The sequence below is a fragment of the Scyliorhinus torazame genome, chromosome 1 (assembly GCF_047496885.1).
Source record: "Scyliorhinus torazame isolate Kashiwa2021f chromosome 1, sScyTor2.1, whole genome shotgun sequence".
In the NCBI taxonomy this organism is placed as follows: domain Eukaryota; kingdom Metazoa; phylum Chordata; class Chondrichthyes; order Carcharhiniformes; family Scyliorhinidae; genus Scyliorhinus; species Scyliorhinus torazame.
In genome coordinates this window covers 173562345-173581916 of record NC_092707.1, presented here as the reverse complement: position 1 = coordinate 173581916, position 19572 = coordinate 173562345, and the positions used below count along the sequence as shown (strand labels likewise).

Genomic DNA, 19572 nt, shown 5'->3' with positions numbered 1-19572 from the left:
CCCGGCGAAAAAGGAAGGGGAGCTGAAACCAATGCCCTTAAGGAAGTCCCCCTACACGAGGCCTCCTCCACTCCACACCATACCGACCCCTGGTCCAACAGCCATCTTCGGATCACAACAATATTAGCATCCCAGTAGTAACATTGAAAATTGGGAAGGGCCAGGCCATCCCCTCGTCTACTCCTCTCCAGACAAACTATTTTAAGACGGGGAACCCTTCCCACCCACACAAAGCCTAGGATAAGCCTATTAATCTTTCTGAAAAAGGATTTGGGCAGAAAGATTGGGAGGTTCTGAAATGGGAAATCATCGATCACCATCTTAATAGTCTGAACTCTTCCGAACAAAGATACAGGCAAACTGTCCCACCTTTAGAACTCCTCTTTCATCCCCTCTACTAAGCATGTCAGATTGAGGTTGTGAAGCTGGGCTCAATCCGCACCATCCGAATCCCCAAATAGCAAAAACTCTTTCTAGCCAGGTGAAACAGGAGCCCACTCAAACACCCTTCCCGCCCTCCAGAGCCAATCAAGATCCTTCTCTCCTCTACGGCGTCCAGGAGGCTGTCTAGCTCAGTGTCCCTGAAACATGGCGCTGCTCTCCTTCCAGCCATCTTGTTGACTGGGACGGTGCGTGTGGGGAGATGGATCGTTTAAGTGCAGCTGCGGCATGTGAGCCTCATGTGTGCCAATCACGGACCCGGTGAATCTGGCACCGTTTTCCATGGAATTGATTGCAATCCACGTGGCAAAGGTGGAATCCCATTTGAAGTTATTGTGCCATTTTTTCTGTCGTAAAACGCCACGGTTCCCACGCCGGCGTCGGAGAATCCAGCCCTAAGTGTTGATGCTGGAACTGAATTGGGAGTGTTCCCCGGTCCCTTTGGGGGCCGCAGTGCCGGAGCCATTCAGGACATGCTAATGAGCCAGCACTCTGCCCACATGAACTGGTGCAATTCGTATTTTTTAAATTTAGAGTACCCAATTAATTTTTTCCAATTAAGGGGCAATTTAGCCTGGCCAATCCATCTACCCTGCACATCTTTGGGTTGTGGGGGTGAAACCCACGCAGACACGGGGAGAATGTGCAAACTCCACACGGGCAGTGACCCGGGGCCGGGATCGAACCTGGGTCGTGAGGCACCTCAGTACTACCCACTGCGCCACCCTGCTGCCCTAGTGCAATTCTAATTGATGCCAGCGTCTGATTCGCTTAGGCCAGATTTGGCGCTAAAGAGCATAACAAGCTGGAGCTGCATTTCAGCATTCCACGGCACACACTCATTCAACCATGCCAGGAAGATGCCACCTAGGAGAGCGGCCCAGAGGTTCGCAGATGCGCAGCTGGAGATGTTGCTGGATGCTGTGGAGGAGAAGCGGGCCACTCCCTTCCCCAGTGTGGGCAGGAAGCTACCCTTGCGGCGGTCAACCGAGCCTGGGCGGAGGTGGCAGAGGCATTGAGCGACGTAGGCCCCACCATGAGAACTGGCATGTAATGTAGGAAGAAGATGAATGACCTCGCTAGGGCAGCCCAGGTGAGTCACCACGGGTAGGCGGCGCTGCTTGAGGATGGGCAACCCCCCCCCCCGAGGCAACCCATCTAGGCCAGCCAGGGTGCGCCAACACCTGTTCCCATGGCATCACACCCTGCATGCCCCTCCTCCAGAACCTGCCCACCTCATCCTACCGCATCCCACAGGCCCCCGCCCAACCCCTTGCAGCCCCCCACCCACCCCACCCTGCCCACCACCCCGCCCGCAAGCACCCACCCCTCCCATATGCCGCATGCCCCCCACCAGAGTGCAATCAATACCCAGCCGCCAGCTACCCCCTCGCACCCCATCCTGCACCACAAGCTGACAACTGCACTGCCCACCATGGTCGGGTGCCCTGCACACACAGGCCACTAGCAGCGGACCCCCTGTGCAGCCCGTGTCAGAGTGTCTCACACTGTGTATTATCTGTCCTCCCCAGGAGAAGTTGGCCCACTACCGCTGGGAGCAGGAAAAGACTCGAAGGGGCTCTGGCAGACCTGTGGGTCCTGACTGCGAGTGAGCAGTTGGAGCTGGTCCTCTACCTGAAGGTTGCGAGGGATGGACTGGGTTGGGTGCAGAGGTTGTGGGTGTTGGAAGAAGGCACAGGGCAGGGCCCTCAGGACAGTCTGACGTCCCATCTAGGGTTGCCCTTGAAGGCAGCAGGGGGCAGTGTGGGGGAGCCATGTGATATAGACTACCCGGTTTGTGACCCATGACCGCTCACCACCCCCAACCCAATCCCCACCCCTGCCTTCCCCCAGAGGGTCTATGGGGCCATGAGGTGGAATGGCCAGCAAACAAGCAGTGATCACCCGGGCAGACAGTGGAATGTGATACCGAAGGCAGGAGCCAGACTTTGACGAACGATGCGGAGTGCAAGAGCTCATCACACAGTGGGTTGTCATCATTCTTCATCCCATCGGCTGGACACGCTGATACTGCCAACCCACGGCTGACATCCTGTAGTCTAGTGGGAAGCTCGGAGGGAGGTTGGGGTGCAGGGAGGGGAGACAGTGGGGTCAGGGAGGCTGGACTGCCGGTGGCCAGGCCTCCTAATTGACAAACCTGGAACTGAAGAGGTTCTCCTGTGTGCGACAGTCCTGGCGCACACGTTGCGTGGCCTCCTGTGCCTGCCCAGGCCCCATGCCCTGTCCATTCTGGCCATCTTCTGCATCCTCCTCGCCAGATGAAGCCTGGGTTCTTCCTCCTCCAGCATGTCCCCCTGCAGTGCAATGTTGTGCAGGACACAGCAGGCCAGAACGATGCGGGAGACCCTCCTATGGCTACGTTGAAGGGCTCCACCAGAGCGGTCCAGGCATCGGAACCGCATCTTCAGGATGCCAATGCACCGCTCAGTGACGCTCCTGGTTGCTGCAAGGGCGTGTTAATAATTAATAATCTTTATTGTCACAAGTAAGCTTACATTAACGCTGCAATGAAGTTACTGTGAAAAGCCCCTAGTCGCCACATCCCGGTGTTTTTCGGGACGTGTGGGAGGAAACTGGAGCACCTGGAGGAAATCCGCGCCGACACTAGGAGAACATGCAAACTCCGCACGGACAGTGACCCAAGCCGGGAATCGAACCTAGGACCCCGGCACTGTGAAGCAACAGTGCTAACCACTGTGTTATCATGCCACCCCTTGTAATGGTTCTCTGTGTTGGTCTGGGTCCTCTGGACAGATATCATTAGCCACAACTGCAGCAGATGACCCTTGTCACCCAAGAGTCAACCCTTAACCCAAGAGAGCATCCAAAAGGCATTGGGCCCTGTTGAGTGCGCCAGGATATATGTGTCGTGCACGCTGCCTGGGTATCGGGTGCAGTCGGTGGTCACACACCAGCTGCATATTCATGGAGTGGAAGCCCTTACGATTGATGACGGGCAACCCATGATAAGCTGGCGCCCATAGGGGAACATATGTCCCATCTATCGCCCCTGGATCTGGGGCATGCCAGTAATGGTGGCAAATCCTGCTGCCCAGACATCCTTGTGGGCTCGGTCCACATTGAAGTTTATACAGTCTGTTGCCTGGTAACATGGCATCCGTGTTGGCACAGATGTACCTGTGAACAGATGTCTGCGATATCTCAGACAGGTGCCCACTCGGCACCCGGAAGGACCCCGTTGCGAAAACCTTCAGGGCAACCGTCACCTTGCCGGCCACTGGGAGTGGGTGTCTTCCTCCATACCCCCGCAGTTCCATGTGCGCCATCATCTGGCACACGTGACGCACTGTCTGGTTAGCCGAAGTCTTCGGTGGCATGCTCGGTCCAGCAGGTCCTCGAAGGACAGGCAGCGACTGTATACATGTAGCCTGATTCGATGCCTCCTTCGCTCCTTCCCCCAGCCCATTGGACCGCCGCCTCTCTAGCCTCACTGGCTGGCCCCTGCTCCTCTGGGGCAGGCTCCTGTTGTGCAGGGTCCACCCCGAACAGCACCTGTGCCTGCAGCCTCAGTGCATCCGTAAGGGCTGCTGCAGCCAGGCAGAAGGCAACCATTCCTGTGCTCTGAAGTTCATTCTCTGCAGGAGGAAAAGGGCAGACATGTTAGCATGGTGCGTATTCCCGAATCCATCCATGTCCAGAAAGCTTGATGGTGGTCCTGGATTGAACTGCAGCACCAGCCTCCACATGTTCCCCCCCTCCCAGTCCCACCCCCACTCCTCAGTCGTTGTCCCCTGACACCTTGCCTTCCACACCCCACCCCAGGCCTCAGTGGTGACCGGCACGAGGGGGCCTCTAACCCCACCACCCGTCCCTGTCGGCAGGGGTACCGGTGGCCGTCGCAACCCATGTCAGCGATATGCTCTGCAGCCCTTGTCCTGCTCCCAGTGGGGTCTACTTTGGATGACCTCCTTGGGTGGACCGCCAGCAGGGTAGTGACGGGCTGTGGGGTGGGGGGTCACCGTGCCACCGACCACCCCCATGCTTGATGGCATGTGTATGGGCAGGGCCCACGGATGGGGCTGGGCAAGGGGCTTTGGGCACCTGTTGGGATGGTACCTGTAGTGTGCTGTTCTTTTAAAATCACAAACTTGAATTCCTTGCATTTAAAAAAAAATAAAATTTAGAATACCCAATTCTTTTTTTCCCCCAATTAAGGGACGATTTAGAGTGGCCAATCCACCTATCCTGCACAGCTTTGTGTTGTGGGGGTGAGACCCACACAGACAGTGACTCAGGGCCAAGATCGAACCTGGGTCCTCAGTGCCGTGAGGCAGCAGTGCTAACCACCGCGCCACCATGTTGCCCCTTGAATTTCTGCTCCATCATTTTCTTTCAAACCCTTTTCGAGTTCGGTGATGTCCTGCAATTTGACCCCTGACCAATGTTTTTTTTGAAAGAACGCAAGAAATAGGAGCAGGCTTACAACATATGGCTCCTCAAGTCTGCTCTGCCATTCAATATGATCATGATGTGGCGATGTTGGCGTTGGACTGGGGTGAGCACAGTAAGAGGTCTTACAACACCAGGTTAAATTGAAACAAACCTGTTGGACTTTAACCTGGTTCAATATGATTATGCGTGATCTTCTACCTTAACCCCACCACTTTCCTGCCACTCTCCATATGCCTCAATTCCCTGAGAGACCAACATTTTTATCCATCTTAGCCTCAAATAGACGGAATGATAGAGCATAACACAACCTTCTTGGGTAGACAATTCCAAAGAATCATAACCCATCTTAAGAAACTTCCCCCATCTTAGCCGAACTGCAAGGCGGGACCGCACTACTTATGGTGGAGAAGATGACCGAGGTGATGGTGGTGGAGCTGGAAAAACGTTTGGTGAGGCACATGGAGATCCTGAGGAAAGAGATGGTGGTCGTGGTGAGGCCATTGTTGGAGGAGGCAATCGGCCCGATCAGGGTGGAGGTGGCAAAGGCATTGGCCGAGGTGAGAGAGCAGAGCGAGAAGGTGAAGGAGGTGGAGGAGGCCGTGACACGACACAGCGACCAGGTCACCTCGATGGGGGACGAGCTGCGGAGGATGGTGGAGGTTAACAGAGGGCTCCGAGCAAAGCTGGAAGACTTGGAAAACCGCTCAAGGCGGCACAATTTGAGAATTGTGGGCTTGCCCGAAGGGACAGAGGGCCCAAGGCCAACGCAATACTTCGCTAAGAAGTTGGCGGAGCTGATGGGGGAGGGTGAGAACCCCACCCTGTACGAGCTAGACCGAGCTCATCGGTCATTAAGGCCGAAGCCCAAAGTGAACGAGCCGCCAAGGGCAGTAATTATCTGCTTCCATAAGTTTTGCTTGAAGGAGAAAGTATTAAGCTGGGCGAAGCAGAAGCGTGAGGTGCTGTGGGATGGTACTGCGGTTCGGATCTACCAGGACTGGGCGGTGGAGTTGGCAAAAAGACGAGCGGCGTTTGGGCGAGTGAAGGCGGCTTTGTACAAGGGGGTGCGATTTGGTGTGGTGTACCCGGCGAAGTTGAGAGTAACATATAAAGCCAAAGACTTTTATTTTGAGACAGCGGAGGCGGCTGAGGCGTTCGTGAGGGCAGAAGGCTTGGGGCAGACGTGAAGAGCGGAACTGGAAGAAAGACTGTGGACTGTGTTTGAGCAGCTGGAAAATGTACAAATGTTACAACTTTCTTTTTACTGATTTGTATTGAAATTTGAAATTTACTTCTCTTTGCATTGTTACAGAGTTCAAGTTAATGGCGTTCTGTGTTGCGACGGTTAAATGTTATGTTAGTGAATTGTAGGGGTTGGATTGGTGGGTTTGTTTTGGTGTTTCTCTCTCTGGGACTGGGCGGAAGGGGGCAAGAGGTATTGGCGGGGGGAGCCACCCGCGCTAGCTAACTAGAGTCAGTTAGTGAACGGGGGTGAGGTGAGAGGAGGACTGCGGACGTTGGAGCCTGGATAGCAGGCTTCAATGGGCCTACGAGGCGAGCAAGAGGGGGTGGAGCGAGGGATGTTGGGGGATGTTTTTGTAGGGGGGGGGTTCTTGGGAGGGGGGGAAGGGGTTCGATGTTAACAATGGACAGGGGCGGGTCAGGCTTATGGGGCAGGGCCCGGTGGTATGGTGATGGTGGATAAGAAAGGTGGGGGGGGGGGCGGTGAGAGACCCCCAGTAAGGATAATCACGTGGAACGTGAGAGGGCTAGGAGGTCCGGTCAAGAGATCAAGGGTGCTTGCACATCTTAAAAGTTTGAAAGCCGATGTAGCAATGCTGCAGGAGACTCACTTGAGGGTGAAGGACCAGGTGAGACTTAAAAAGGGCTGGGTTAGCCAAGTGTTTCACTCCGGATTTGATGGAAGGGCTCGAGGGGTAGCGGTGCTGGTCAGCAAAAGGATATGCTTCCAGATGGAGAAGGTGGTGGCAGATCAGGGGGGTAGATATGTGATTGTGACAGGGGCATTGGAGGGGAGATTAGTGGCGCTGTTAAGTGTATACGGTCCCAATTGGGACGATGTGGGATTCGCGAGGAAGGTGTTTGGGGCTATTCCCGACTTGGATACGCATGAGCTAATTGTGGGGGGAGGACTGGAACCTGGTGCAGGAGCCAAGGTTGGACAGATCACGGCCGCGCTCGCTGGTCCCATCGGGGGGGCGAAGGCGCTGGCTGGGCTAATGGTGGAAATGGGAGGGGTGGACCCTTGGAGGTTCCTGCACCCAAGGGAACGGGAGAATTCGTTTTTCTCAGCGGTCCATAAGGTATACTCGCGGATCAACGTTTTTGTGGTGGGGAAGGCTTTGCTGGCTGGAGTCAAGGGGTCGGAATACTCTGCAATTGCAGTGTCAGATCACGCTCCACATTGGGTGGATATGGTGCAAGAGAAGGGGGCAGCGCAGAGACCGGGGTGGAAACTGGATGTGGGGCTTTTGGGGAACCAAGTATTCTGTGAGAAAATTGAAAACGTAATTAAGGAATATGTAGGTTTCAATTGTACGGGTGAGGTGTTGAAGGCAGTCGTCTGGGAGGCTCTAAATGCGGTGGTGAGAGGTGAGGTAATTTTGTTTAAGGCTAGGGTGGATAAGGAGGAGAGGTTGGAGCGGCAGAGGGTAATAGATGAGATGTTGGAGGTAGATAGGAGGTATGCAGAGGATGGGGACCTGGCGAAGCTGGAAAAGAGGAAGGAACTACAGGCGAGCTTTGACCGACTGTACACCAGGAAGGCGGTGCGCCAACTGAGACGAGCAAGGGGTGCAGTTTATGAACATGGAGATAAGTATGTTAGCAGGTCAGCTCCGGAGGGAGGCAGCGGCAAGGGAAATTCTTCAGGTGAAGGATAGGGCAGGGAAGTTGGTGGTGGCCCCAGTGCTGATTAACAAGGTTTTTGAGGAGTTTTATGAGAGGTTGTACAAGTCAGAGCCACTCGGAGGAGACCGTGAGATGCAGGAATTTCTCGATGGGTTGGAGTACCCGAGGCTAGGGGAGGGGGACAGGGCTACATTAGAAGGAGCAATAGTGGAGCAGGAGTTAAAGGATGCGATTGGGAGGATGCAGTCGGGGAAGGTGGCAGGGCCGGATGGGTTTCCGGTGGAATATTATAAAAAATTTAAGGATAGGTTGGCACCCCTGATGGTGGGGATGTTTGAGGAGGCGATAGGGAAAGGGGTGTTGCCGCAAACCTTGGGGCAGGCATCGATTTCCCTGTTACTAAAAAAAGATAAGGATCCGACGGAGTGTGGGTCGTATCGGCCCATATCTCTTCTGAATGTGGACGTAAAAGTGTTGGCGAAGGTACTGGCGGGTAGGCTGGAGGAGTGCCTTCTGAAGGTAATAGGGGAGGATCAGACGGGGTTCGTGAAAGGGAGGCAGCTGTTTTCGAACATTAGGAGGGTTTTGAACGTTGTTATGGCACCGGCGGAAAGAAAGGAAACAGAGGTAGTTGTGGCATTGGACGCCGAGAAGGCGTTTGATCGGGTAGAATGGGGGTACCTGATGGCAGTGCTGGAGCGGTTTGGGATTGGACCAAGGTTTGTGAACTGGGTAAAGCTATTATATAAGGAACCAAAGGCGAGTGTCCGCACAAATAATATCAGTTTGAGATATTTCTCTCCACCGTGGGACGAGACAGGGATGTCCTATGTCCCCCCTGCTGTTTGCACTTGCGATTGAGCCGCTGGCCATCGCATTGAGAAGTTCGGGAGCATGGAAAGGAATAGTGCGGGGGGGATAGAGCATAGGGTGTCCTTATATGCCGACGACTTGCTGCTGTATGTGTCGGAGCTGAGTGCGTCGATAGGAGGAATATTGGAGCTACTGCGTGTATTTGGGTCTTTCTCGGTGTACAAGTTGAACCTGGACAAGAGTGAGTACTTTGTGGTGTCTCGGCCGGGGATGGGGGCAGGGGTGGGGGGGCTGCCATTCCGTAGAGCAGGGACTCATTTTAGGTATCTGGGGGTGCAGGTTGCCTGGGAGTGGGGGAGGCTTCGCAGGTACAACATCACTAGTTTGGTGGGGAGAGTGAAAGCCGATCTGGCAAGGTGGGACGGCCTTCCTCTGTCACTGGCAGGTCGGGTACAGGCGGTTAAAATGAATGTGTTGCCGCGATTCCTGTTTATTTTTCAATGCCTACCGATTTTCCTGCCAAAGTCTTTTTTCAGGGAGATTGAGGGAAGGATTACCTCATTCATATGGGGAGGGAAGGTGGCCAGAGTGAGAAAGGTGCTGCTACAGAGGGGAAGGCAGGCAGGGGGTTTGGGTCTCCCGAACCTGTTGTACTACTACTGGGCGGCGAATGTGGAGAAAATGCGGAGCTGCGTCAGAGGGGTGGATTCTCAGTGGGTCAGAATGGAGGAGAGTTTGTGCAGGGGGTCGGGACTGAAGGCACTTGCAACAGCGCCGCTCCCGATAGCTCCGGGGAAATATTCAGGGAGTCCAGTAATAATAGCTTCATTGAAAATCTGGAGGCAGTTTCGCCAACACTTCGGGTTGGGTTTAGGGTCAAGGGAAATGCCGATTCGGGGGAACCACAGATTTGAGCCAGGGAGGTGGGATGGAAGTTTTCGGAAATGGGAAGAGAAGGGGATTAAGACGCTAAAAGATTTGTTTCTTCGGGGTCAGTTTGCAGGATTGAGGGAGCTGGAAGCGAAGTATGGGCTAGAGCAGGGAGAAGTGTTTAGGTACATGCAGGTTCCGGATTTTGCCAGGAAGGAGATACAGAGCTTCCCAGAGGAACCGGCCTCCACATTGCTGGAGGAGGTGTTGACGACAAGGGGACTGGAGAAGGGGGCAGTGTCAGCGGTGTACGGAGCTATTCTGGAAGAGGATAAGGCACCACTGGAAGGGATCATAGCAAAGTGGGAGGAAGAGCTGGGAGAGGTTATAGAGGAGGGGGTCGGGTGTGAGGTGCTCCGGAGAGTGAATGCCTCCACCTCATGTGCGAGGTTGGGGCTGATACAGCTGAAGGTGGTATATAGAGCGCACCTCACGAGGCGAGGATGAGCCGATTTTTTGAAGGAGTAGAGGATGTGTGTGAGCGTTGCGGGGGGGGTCCCGCGAATCACGTTCATATGTTTTTGTCCTGTCCAAAGCTAGGGGAGTACTGGAAGGAGGTGTTTAGGGTAATTTCCAAGGTGGTGTGTGTGAAACTGGACCCGGGTCCCCAGGAGGCCATATTCGGGGTGTCGGACCAGCCAGGGTTCGAAACGGGAACGGAGGCAGATATCATAGCCTTCGCCTCGTTGATCGCCCGAAGGCGAATCCTGCTGGGATGGAGAGCAGCCTCTCCACCCAGTGCCCTGGCGTGGCGGGGGGACCTGTTGGAATACTTGACCCTTGAGAAGGTTAAGTTCGAACTGAGGGGAAGCTCGGAGGGGTTCTACAAGTCATGGGCACTATTTATTATGCACTTTCAAGAACTGGATAACATCGAACATTAGTTGGGGGGGAGGGGGGCTGTGTAGATTAAGGGTGACTATGGGTAATCCTTGATTCCTTTTTGTCATTTGTCTATGTAAACATGTAGGCTGAGGTTTGGGGGTTGGTGGGCGGATGGGATTGTTGTTATTATGGGGATTGACATATCTTGCTGATTAATGTTTATTGTTGATGGGTGTAAATGTGGGAGAAAATGTGAAAAAGGAGGAGAATAAAAAAAAAGAAACTTCTCCCACCTTGGTCCTAAATGATTGAACCCTTTTCCGGAGACTCTCATCCCTGCTCCAGATTTCCCAGCCGGGGGAGGGGAGGAGGTGGGGGGACGGGACTCAGGTTTATCCTGTCAAGTCTTTTAAAAATCTTGTATGTTTTAATGAAATGACCACCCATTCTTCTACACTCCAGAGATTATAGGTCCAATTTACTCAGCCTCGCATCACAGGACAACCTTCTCAACCCAGGAACCAATCTATTCAAAACATTCACTGTACTGCCTCCAATATAAGTATATCTGTCCTTAAACATGTAGAACAAACCTCTGCACAGTTTGATAAATGTGGTCTCACCAAAGCCCTATACAATTGTTGCAAGACTTTGTTGTTTTTGTATTGCAGTCCCCTTGAAATGTAGGTCAGTGAGCAGGGGTGTGATGGTGTGAGCTAAGACATGGGCTGCAGAGTTTTGGATTACCTCAAGTTAACAGAGGGTAGAATGTGGGAGGTCAACCAGGAGTGCATTGGAATAGTTAAGTCCAGAGGCAACAAAGGCAAGCATGAGAGAATCAGCTGTAGATGAAAATGTCCCGTTTATTCCTGTTCTCTGCTTTTTGCCCATTAAAAAATCCTTCACCATGCCAACATATTATCCCCAACTCCGTGAGCCATTATCTTGCATGTTAACCTTTTGTGATCTTATCGCAAGCCTCTTCAAAATCCAAGTAAATTACACATACTGACTTCCCCTTCAGCCACCCTACTAGTAACATCCTCAAAAATCTCCAATGACTCCAAAAACCCCGGATCACTGTCCGTGTGAGGTTTGCGCATTCTCCCCGTGTCTGTGTGGGTCTCACCCCACAATCCAAAGATGTGCAGGGTAGGCGGATTGGCCATGCTAAATTGCTCCTTAATTGGAAAAAAAATAATTGGGTACTTTAAATTTGGGGCCGCACAGTGGTTAGCACTGCTGCCTCGCAACACAAAGGACACGGGTTCGATCCCGTCCCGGGTCACATCCATGCGGAGTTTGCACATTTTCTGCATGGGACTCACCCCCACAACCCAAAAATGTACAGGACAGGTGGATTGGACACACTAAGTTGCCTCTTAATTGGAAAGAAATGGGTGTTCTAAATTTATAAAATGGGGCGGCATGGTGGCACAGTGGTTAGCACTACTGCTTCACGTCGTTGAGGTCCCGGATTCGATCCCGGCCTCGGGTCACTGTCCATGTGGAGTTTGCACATTCTTCTCGTGTTTGCATGGTCTCACCCTCACAACCCAAAGATGTGCAGGCTAGGTGGATTGACCACTCTAAATTGCCCCTTAATTAGAAAACAAATAATTGGGTGCTCTAAATTTTGTGGGTAGGCAGTGGCCTAGTGGTATTGTCACTGGACCAGTAATCCAGAGACCCAGGGTAATGCTCTAGGGACCCGGGTTCAAACCCTACCATGACAGATGGTGAGATTTGAATTCAATAGAAATTTGGAATTAAAAGTCGAAAGACCACCATGAAACCGTTGTTGAATTTGGGAAGTTGGTTAGCTTAGTTGGTTGAATGGCAGGTTTGTGATTCAGAGCAAGGTCAACAGCATTGGTTCAGTTCCCATACTGGCTGAAGTTAGCATGAAGGTCCTGCCCTCTCTACGTTGTCCCTCCCCTGAGGTGTGATGACTCTAAGGTTTAATCACCACCAGTCAGCTCTCTCTTTCTCAAAGGGGAAAGCAGCTTATGGCCCTCTGGGATTATTGTGACTTTCATTCGCCATCCCAATGTCTCTTTAAAAGCACAGTAGCTAGCACTGTTAATTTCACAGCGCCAGGGACCCGGGTTCAAGTCCGACCTCAGGTGACTGTGTGGAGTTTGCACTTTCTCCCCGTGTCTGCGTGGGTTTCCTCCGGGTGCTCCGGTTTCCTCCCACAGTCCAAAAATGTGCAGGTTAGGTGGATTGGCCATGATAAATTGCCCTTAGTGTCCAAAAGGTTAGGTGGGATTACTGGGTTACGGGGATAGGGTGGGGTTTGACCCTAGCTAAGGTGCTCTTTCAGATGGTCGATGCAGACTCGATGGGCTGAAAGGCCTCTTTCTGCAGTGTAGGGATTCTATAACATCTATGAAATTTGTCAAACATAATGTCACTTTTATAATACCAGGTCACTGTGCATTAAGACTTCCTTCATAAAAAGTTCCAGCATTTTCATGATGATTGATGTCAGGCTAACTTGCCTGTAGTTCCCTGCTTTAGCTCTCACTCCTTTCTTGCATAAAGGTGTTACAATTGCTAGCTTCCAATCCGGTGGGAATCTAGGGAATTTTGAAAAATCACACCCAGTGTATCCACTAACCCTGCAACAACCACTTTTAGATCCCTGCGAAGAATGCCATCAGGTCCTACAGAGTTTATCGGCTTTTAGACTCTTAAGTTTCCCTAATAGTTTTTCTCTTCTGATATTACTTATTTAAGCTCTTCACTCTTGTTAGTCCTGGATTACCCTCTATTTCTGGTACGCAATTTGTGTCTTCCACAACAAAAACAGACAGATTTTTTTCCCATGTCCCTGGCATTTCCTCATTCCTCATAATAATTCCTGTCTCCTTCTGTGTCCAAGAGACCAATGTTTACTTTAGTTACTCTTCTTTTTTGTACTTGTAAAGCTCTTGAGTGAGGTTTTGATATTTCTGATTGGATTTACTATCATTCTATTTTCACTTCTTATTAATCTTTTGGTTGCCTTTTGCTGGTTTTAAACTTTAAAGAATAATTTTCTCCCACGTTTCCATCAGATCTGTTTCTACCCGCACTATCTCACGCCACAGAGGTTCCAGGTTCGATCCCTGCTCTGGGTCACTGTCCGTGTGAAGTTTGCACATTCTCCCCGTGTTTGCGTGGGTTTCGCCCCCACAACCCAAAGATGTGCAGGGTAGATGGATTGGCCACACTAAATTGCACCTTATTTGGAAAAAATGAATTGGGTACTCTAAATTTTTTTTTAAAAAAGATTTGTTTCTACCCATTTTCCAATCATCCAAGTTTCCGAGTCCTAATGAAACCAGCAGCCCTCCCAGTGCATTTGCCAAATGGGTTCTTCTCTATGTGTGATCTTCGGTTCAAATATTAACACGCAACCCCCCCCCCCCCCAATCCAAAAGATGTGCAGGATATGTGGATTTGCCACACTAAATTGCCCCTTAAATGGAAAAAAAAAGAATTGGGTATTTTAATTTACAAAAAACATGCAAGCTCGCTGAATGAAGCTCCCCGTTACAGGGCATGAATTGGTTTTCACCTCATGACAATCCAAGTACACTTTGCCAGCACAAGCCATTAGAAACAATCAAGGGCAGGGATCTTTTGTTGATTTTCCTCTGCCTTACCCTGGTGACCCCCCTGTTTGCTGCCTGGGTTGGGACCGGGTCATTCAAAGACTGTAATTAAGTTCGGCTGCCTTGCCACTTGAGAAAGGTGGACATTCCCCAAAGTTTTACCATTTATTTGAAGGTAACAATATCACCTGGAGATTCGACTCGACGCAGCGATAATAAACGTTTCTATTACTTAAAACTATACGCTAGGAAAATGCACATTTGGGTACATTCATGGCCCAGGTGCTTACCCACACTTTGTCCGGGCTTCGGAGGGCTGTTGATCAGAGGGGGTGGGGGTCCGGCTCAAATTAAACACCTTCCGGCTCGGTTCCTCGGCCCTTCCAGCCGCTTCTTCCCAACACCAGCCGCCGTTGCTTGGAGACCGGACCCTTCGCACCAATCAGAAAAGCGGTGCTTCGATAAACACAACCATGACAACTGGAAGTGCAACAATAAATAAGACGCCACCCGGTTCAAAGCCGGCGCTGCATCAATCATTCAAACTCTCTCTTTGCTATTGCCGCTTAGGCTGAGAGAAAGGCAGCCTTTGAAAATTTAGCCGAGCCTCAGCAAGGTCGTTGGACCCAAGTCCTGACTGACTGTCAAGGCAACAATTACTGAAACCTGAAGCGACCTGAATTCAGCCGAAAGCTTTAAATTCAGCACCATCTGCATTGACGAACCCGGGGCAGATGTTTGAGGCGAATAAAACAGTCCATGCAAGGTATGGCTCACAAAATATTAGGGTGACAATAAAATTAAATGTTGGAAACACTTAGCTGGTTCGGCAAAAGTCCCCTTTCGGATGCACGGAGGAATCTGCTCAGAGGCCTGAGCCTAATAAGTGTGATGCCCTGCTATTAGAAGTCACATTAATACAACATCTCTGTAACGAAAACTGGGATTGGGCATTTATCTCCATATTCCTGGTTTACTATTTGGTAAGCATGAACACGTCTGGTCCGATAAGGTGAACACACAAATACGAGATTATAGACTACCAGGAATCATAGAATCCCTACAGAGCAGAAGGAGGCCATTCGACCCATCAGTCTGTACCGACCTTCGGAAAGAGCAACCTATCTGGGCCCACGCCCCCACACAATCCCCGTAACCTCACCTAACCTTTGGACACTAAGGGGAAATTTGGCATGGACAATCTATCGAACCTGCACATCTTTGGACTGCAGGAGGAAAACGGTGCTCCTGGACGAAACCCACACAGTCATGGGGAGAATATACAAACTCCACACAGACCCTAGATCAGAATCGAACCTGAGTCCCTGGCAGCATATTGAGGCAGCAATAATAGACTCTAATAGACCTTCTGGCTGTGACTGCAGCTATCCAGCTCTGAAAATGAAACTAAAACACACCCTGCAGCAAACAGCCTAAAACGAAAGTAAAAAGCTGACAGACAGCCCAGCTCCACCCACTCTCTGACATCACTGCAGTAATAAACACCCATTTCTTAAAGGTACTCTCACTACAGATATTTATATGCACACCCATTTATAAACACTCATTTCTTAAAGGTACTCTCACATGACACCTCCCCCCAAGAAACCCCCCCCCCCATCAACTTCAAGATGGTTTCATTTTTCACCTTTTGACTATCCTTTAAGAAATGCACACAGTAAATATACTTTTTTGTTTCAAAAAACAACACACGCAAACAGGTATAATAATATAGTCCAGTTTGTTCTTCTTCCTCCAACTGAAATCCTTCCTGATTGACAGTCTCTTGGAACACGAAGGTCTCTGCACGATCCGTCCATTTCTCTGAACCTCGGCATTTCTCTTTAAAGTCAGATACTTTAGTTCAATCTGATCACAGAGTCCCTTGTAATTCTCCAACACAGTATTGGAGCATTGGTTATCACAGCTTTCAGGCCTTCAAATGCCTGTTGAAAGTCCGCTGTCCACTGAAATTTTCGACGTTTCTTCAGCAAGTCCATCAGTGGAGCAATCACGCTCCAAAACTTTTGCACAAATGTTCGATCAAATCCACTCATGCCAAGAAATCGTATTATTTCCTTTTGTCTTGAGGGTATTGCAAACTCCTCAATAACTGTTGGTTTCACATCCCGTGTGACCATTCGACCCTGTCCAATTGTATGGCCAAGGAATGTGACTTGGGCTTTTCCAAATTCACTTTTGGCTAGGTTTATCACCAAACCCGCCTCCTGAAGTCGATCGAATAACTCCATCAGATGTTTTAAATGTTCTTTCCATGTCTGGCTGAAAATGACCAGATTGTCGATGTATACCGCACAATTGGATAATCCTAAAACAACTTTGTTAGTTAATCGTTGAAATGTGGCTGGGGCGTTTTTCATGCCAAATGGCATAACTTTGAATTGGTATATACTATCTGGAGTCACAAAAGCTGAAATCTCCTTCGCCCTTTCGGATAAAGGTACCTGCCAGTAACCTTTAAGTAAATCCAGTTTAGAAATAAAAGCTGATTGCCCCACTTTCTCAGTGCAATCCTCCAAACGTGGGATAGGATAAGAGTCCGTTCTTGTAACTGCATTAACCTTTCTATAGTCCACATACAACCGTTGGGTACCGTCTGGTTTTGGTACCATCACTATGGTGAGCTCCATTGGCTGCAACCCACTTCAATTATGCCATTTTAAAGCAAACTTTCAATCTCTTTGTTAACCTGTGCCAATTTTAAAGGGTTAAGTCTATATGGATGTTGTTTGATTGGAACGGCCTTTCCCACACCTACATCATGTATAGCCATTTTAGTACTTCCCAATTTATCTCCACAAACCTGCCCCTGTAATATCAATAACTTTCAGGTCAGTTCGTTTTTCCTCTGGAAGGTAACTCAACAATTAATCCCAATTTTTAAGGACATCCTCATTTTCCAATTTAATTTGAGGTATGTCAAATTCACAGTCATCTGGATTTGGTTTGTCACTTTGAGTTAGAATTATTAAAACCTCCTTTTTCTCTCCTTCCCTTTCAAAGTACCTTTTAAGCATATTCACATGACACACTCGGCGAGTCTTCCTTCTATCTGGTGTTTTTACCACATAATTCACATTTAATTTCTTCTCAATCTGATAAGGTCCACAAAACCTTTATTTTAAAGGCTCACCTACCACTGGTAACAATACTAAAACTTTATCTCCACTGTCAAAACTACGAACTTTGGATTTCTTGTCCGCTTCCCGTTTCATCACATTTTGTGCTACTTTTAAATGTTGTCTAGCCAATTCACCTGCTCTATTTAATCGTTCCCTAAAATTTGACACGTAATCCAATAATGTAATTCCCGATTTCTCACTCACCAATTTTTCCTTAATCAATTTAAGTGGTCCTCTTACCTCATGACCAAAAATTAGTTCAAAAGGACTAAATTTGGTTGACTCATTAGGAGCATCCCTAATTGCAAACAGTATAAATGGAATTCCTTTATCCCAATCCTCTGAATAATCGTGACAATAAGCCCTCAACATTGTCTCTAATGTCTGATGCCACCTTTCTAATGCTCCCTGCGATTCTGGATGGTATGCAGTTGATTTAAATTGATTTATTCATAAGCTATCCATAACTTCTTTGAATAACCTTGAGGTAAAATTTAGTCCTTGATCCGATATTATTTCTGTGGGTAGTCCATATCTAGTAAAGAATTTAAGTAACTCCTCCACAATCTTTTTAGCTGTAATATTACATACTGGAATGGCCTCTGGAAACCTAGTAGACACATCCATTATTGTCAAAATATATTGATTCCCACTTTTTGTTTTAGGAAGCGGTCCCTAGCAATCAATTAGGACCCTTGTAAAAGGTTCCTCAAATGCTGGACTTGGTATTAAGGGTGATGATTTTATCACTGCTTGAGGTTTCCCTATCACTTGACATGTGTGATATGATTGACAAAATTTAACTACATCTTTACGTAGTCCAGGCCAATAAAATTGTTTTTGTATTTTAGCTTGCCTTTTCCTTATTCCCAAATGACCTCGCACTGGTACCTCATGTGCAACTTGCAACACCTCCTTTCTATACCCTACCAGCAATACTACTTGATGAACTTCTGCCCACTTTTCATCTACCTGCATATGTAAATGTCTCCATTTTCTCATCAAGACATTACTTTTACGGTAATAACACTCTGGTATACACTCAGATTCCTCTTACATGTATGCTTTCTGATACATCCGTTTTATTTCTACATCTTTCTGTTGTAATTCCGCCAATTCTCCTGAACTAAAAATATCCGCCTCATCCTCCACCTGTTCTTGTTCTTTTTCAACCATCTGATCAAAAGTCATTTCTGATAATTGCACTTCAACTTCATCTTCACTCTCTGATTTCTCCTCTTGTCTTAACATGTGACTTTGTGACCTTGTTACTACACAATCCGGAAAAATCCCAGGATATTCGTCCTTCAACACTTCAGTTGTCTGATTCTCCACTGGCTTATCAACCACAGTAGGCATCACTCTCATCTGCGATCCAGCTATATCATTACCCAAGATCAACTGTAAAACTGGACAAAATAGTTTCCCTACCGCTTCACCACTCTTCACTGGACTTTCCAACCTTACCTTCTCTAATGGAACACTACTCCTCTCTTCCTGAAATCCATATATTACTACCTTTTCTGGCAACATTCTTCCCAAACTACATAACTCCTCATCTCTTACCATTAAAGATTGACTACCCCTCATATCTCTTAAAATTGTGACTTCTTTACCTTCCCCTCCTGATACACATGAGTAAACTTTATCCACACAAGTAAATTCTTTAAAGAGATCTGGCACCTTCTTATTAATCACCTCTTGATCAGGCTGTACAATCTTTTGCCCCTCCTTCGCTTCACTTGGGCTTTCCTTTACCACTTTAACAAATCCCACTGTCTTATCCTGTTTTACCACATCAGCCTTCCCAGTGCTTTTCTTCAACCACCAACACTGTGACTTTACATGGCCTAGTTTATTACAGTGAAAACATTTGAAACTTTTCATGTCTCTTCCACCCTCCTGGATTTATTTTTTAATCTGAGGTACACTCTCATTATCTCCCATCAGATCACCTTTACCTTTACCACTTGAGTATTTCTCATGTCCCCAGTTTCTATCCCTCACATGCTGAAACTGATGTCGGAAACCAAGCTTTGATTTATGAATTAATTCATAATCATCTGCCATTTCTGCTGCTAACCTCACAGTTTTAACCCTCTGTTCTTCCACATAAGTTCTCACTACATCAGGAATTGAATTTTTAACCTCCTCCAAAAGTATAATTTCCCTGAGAGCTTCATAGGTTTGGTCTATTTTCAAAGCCCTTATCCACCTATCAAAATTACTCTGTTTGAGCCTTTCAATCTCCATGTATGTTTGAACAAATTCTTCCCTTAAATTTCTAAACCTTTGTCTGTAAGCTTCAGGCACTAGTTCATATGCACCTAAGATGGATTTTTTTCACCTCCTCATACGTCCCAGATACCCCCTCCGGTAGTGATGCAAACACTTCACTAGCCCTACCTACCAGCTTTGTTTGAATCAGTAATACCCACATATCCAGTGGCCATTTCATTTGTTTAGCTACCTTCTCAAATGAAATGAAAAAGGCTTCTACCTCCTTCTCATCA

At 48.8% G+C, this 19572-nt stretch overlaps 1 protein-coding gene and 1 long non-coding RNA gene across 2 annotated transcripts in view; one reads left to right on the top strand and one right to left on the bottom strand.

Moving 5' to 3' along the window:
* Positions 1-14361, bottom strand: part of tekt2 (tektin 2 (testicular)) — an 83991-nt gene extending 69630 nt beyond the window's left edge. Inside the window, exon 1 of the mRNA XM_072501159.1 lies at positions 14207-14361. The gene's annotated coding sequence lies outside the window, so the exon portion shown is untranslated. The remainder of the gene's footprint in view (positions 1-14206) is intronic.
* Positions 14362-14434: 73 nt separating this feature from the next.
* The window catches only part of LOC140416923 (uncharacterized), a 29287-nt gene continuing 24149 nt past the window's right edge, over positions 14435-19572 (top strand). The window contains exon 1 of the long non-coding RNA XR_011944783.1: positions 14435-14682. This is a non-coding gene — a long non-coding RNA (uncharacterized lncRNA). The remainder of the gene's footprint in view (positions 14683-19572) is intronic.